Here is a 3,646-nt window from a genome sequence, read left to right as displayed (position 1 = left end):
CTGGGTCTGTCTAGGCCTGGGTTAACAATGACCGCCACCAGTACTGTTAGCCAACAGGGTGCTGCCGGAAAATGGGCTACTGTTGGCCGAAGGAGGAGAAGGAGAAGAAGAGGGGGAACGCATGCCCGAATGCAGGAAGAGAGGAAAAAGGTTAGGAGTGTGGTAGTGAGGGTAGGAACTTTGAATGTTGGCAGTATGACTGGTATAGGGAGAGGGCTAGCTGATATGATGGACAACATAATATGATGTTAATTGAATAAATACTAATTGAATGGTAACTAATGATGCTGTTATTTAAAGCAGACAATGTATGTATTAGTGTTTTAACTTGTCTGAGGAAGGAAGGATACGAAGCCTTCCGAAAGTGCTTATGTTACAATAAAAGTTCTCACGTTATTTTTAAGTCCGTTGACTTGAGGTTTTTACAGTTTTATACCTGGACTACTGTTTACGTTTACTTTGGTGGAATAACCATTTTTGGCAAAGTCTATACTATATGAAAGCTGACGGTGGCAGCGTGTTTTACAACGTGCAATAGCAGACTGTGATTGATTGGGTCCTTGGCGTCTTTTTGTCTTTATTGGTTTGTGAGGTGTTTTGGAGTTATGGACAGAAGGAAGGTTGATATATTGTGTGTGCAAGAGACCAAGTGGAAGGGAAGTAAGGCCAGGTGTACTGGAGGTGGGTTCAAATTGTTCTATCATGGTGTGGATGGCAGAAGAAATGGAGTAGGGGTTATCCTGAATGAACAGTATGCCAAGAGTGTTTTGGAGGTGAGAAGAGTGTCAGATAGAGTGATGTTTATGAAGCTGGAAATTGATGGTGTAATAATGAATGTTGTTAGTGCATATGCTTCGCAAGTTGGGTGTGCGATGAATGAGAAAGAAAATTTTTGGAGTGAGTGAGTTGAGTTGGATGAAGTGGTGATGACTGCACCCAAGGGTGAGAGAATGGTGATTGGAGCAGATTTCAGTGGGCATGTTGGTGAAGGGAACAGAGGGGATGAGAAAGTGATGGGTAGGTATGGTGTTAAGGAAAGTAATGCAAAAGGTCAGATGGTAGTGGATTTTGCAAAAAGGATGGACATGGCTGTGGTGAATACATATTTTAGCAAGAAGGAGGAGCATAGGGTGACATACAAGAGTGGAGGGAGATGCACGCAGGTGGATTATATCCTGTGCAGGAGGGCCAGTTTGAAGGAGATTGGAGACTGTAAAGTGGTAACAGGGGAAAGTGTAGTTAGGCAGCATAGAATGGTGGTCTGTAGAATGACGTTGGTGATCAAGAAGAGGAGGAGGAGTGTGAGGGCAGCACCAAGGATCAAATGGTGGAAATTGAAAAAGGGTGATTGTGAGGTGGAGTTCAGAGAAGAGTTAAGACGGGCACTGGGTGGCAGTGAAGAGTTACCAAACAGCTGGGTAACTACAGCAGAGCTAGTAGGGGAGACTGCTAGAAAGGTGCTTGGTGTGACATCTGGACAGAGGAAGGAGGACAAGAAGACCTGGTGGTGGAATGAGGAAGTACAGGAGAGTATACAGAGAAAGAGTTTGGCGAAGAAGAAGAAGTGGGATTGTCAGAGAGATGAAAAAAGTAGACAGGAGTATAAGGAGATAAGGTGCATGGCAAAGAGATAGGTGGCGAAGGCTAAGGATAAGGCATATGGAGAGTTGTTTGAAAGGATGGACACTAAGGTGGGAGAAAAGAACCTGTACTGATTGGCTAGACAGAGGGACTGAGCTAGGAAAGATGTGCAGCAGGTAAGGGTGATAAAAGATAATGAAGGAAACGTACTCACAAGTGAGGAGAGTGTGTTGAACAGATGGAAAGAGTACTTTGAGGGGCTGATGAATGAAGATAATGAGAGAGAGAAGGTTGGATGATGTGGGGATAGCGAATCAGGAACTGCAACGGATTAGTAAGGAGGAAGTAAGGATAGCAATGAAGAAGACGAAGAATGGAAAGGCTGTTGGTCCAGATGACATACCTGTGGAAGCTTGGAGGTGTTTAGGAGAAATGGCAATGGAATTTTTAACCAGATTATTTAATGAAATCTTGGAAAGTGAGAGGATACCTGAGGAGTGGAGAAAAAGTGTTTTGGTACCAATTTTTAAGAACAAGGTTGATGTGCAGAGCTGTAGTAACTACAGAGGGATAAAATTGATCAGTCACAGCATGAAATTATGGGAAAGAGTATTAGAAGCTAGGTTAAGAAGGGAGGTGATGATTAGTGATCAGCAGTATGGTTTCATGCCAGGAAAGAACACTACAGATATGATGTTTGCTCTGAGAGTGTTGATGGAGAAGTACAGAGAAGGTCAGAAGGAGTTGCATTGTGTCTTTATGGACTTAGAGAAAGCATATGACAGGGTGCCTAGAGAGGAATTGTGGTATTGTATGAGGAAGTCGGGAGTGGCAGAGAAGTATGTAAGAGTGGTACAGGATATGTACAAGGGTAGTGTGACAGCAGTGAGATCTGCAGTGGGAGTGACAGATGCTTTTAAGGTGGAGGTGGGATTACATCAAGGATCAGCTCTGAGCCCTTTCTTATTTGCACTAGTGATGGACAAGTTGACAGACGAGATCAGATAGGAGTCCCCATGGACTATGATGTTTGCAGACTACATTGTGATATGTAGTGAGAGTAGGGAACAGGTTGAGGAGACCCTGGAGAAGTGGAGATATGCTCTAGAGAAGAGAGGAATGAAGGTCAGCAGGACTAAGACAGAATATATGTGTGTGAATGAGAGGGAGGATAGAGGAATGGTGAGGATGCAGGGAGTAGAGTTGGCGAAGGTGGATGAGTTTAAATACTTGGGATCAACAGTTCAGAGTAATGGTGAGTGTGGGAGAGTGGTGAATAAGAGAGTACAGGCAGGGTGGAATGGGTGGAGAAGAGTGTCAGGAGTGATTTGTGACAGACGAGTACCAGTAAGAGGGAAAGGGATGGTCTACAAGAGGGTAGTGAGACCAGCTATGTTATATAGGTTGGAGACAGTGGCATTGACAAAAAGGAAGGAGTCAGAGCTGGAAGTGGCAGAGTTAAAGATGTTAAGATTTGCAGTGGGTGTGACAAGAGTAGACAGGATTAGGAATATGTATATTAGAGGGTCAGCCCAGGTTGGACAATTTGGAGATAAAGCCAGAGAGGCAAGATCGCATTTGGTTTGGACATGTGCTGAGGAGGGATGCTGGGTATATTAGTAAAAAGATGCTAAGGATGAAGCTGCCAGGTAAGAGGAAATGAGGAAGGCCTAAGATAAGGTTTATGGATGTGGTGAGAGAGAACATGCAGGTGGTTGGTGTGACAGAGCAAGATACACTGGACGGGAAGAAATGGATGATCCGCTGTGGCGACCCCTAATGGGAACAGCCAAAAGAAAAAGAATATTTAAGGTATGAATTTATTTTGAAAGTCGACTATATGATAGTAAACCATATGTGTGTGTATATATATGTATATAAATATATATATATATATATATATATATATATATATATATATATATATATATATACATACACATACATATATAGTACATATATAGTAGTTCCCATTAAACTAAAATGACAAACCTGGTGATAGTAACAGGAACCACCTTGTCTAAAACTTTGTGTCTGTGTATGTGTGTATATGTATATATATATA

Source organism: Protopterus annectens, chromosome 9.part0 (assembly GCF_019279795.1).
Source record: "Protopterus annectens isolate FY-2018-M chromosome 9.part0, PAN1.0, whole genome shotgun sequence".
In the NCBI taxonomy this organism is placed as follows: domain Eukaryota; kingdom Metazoa; phylum Chordata; order Ceratodontiformes; family Protopteridae; genus Protopterus; species Protopterus annectens.
The sequence above is the reverse complement of the archived record's forward strand: the minus strand, read 5'-3'. Positions refer to the sequence as shown.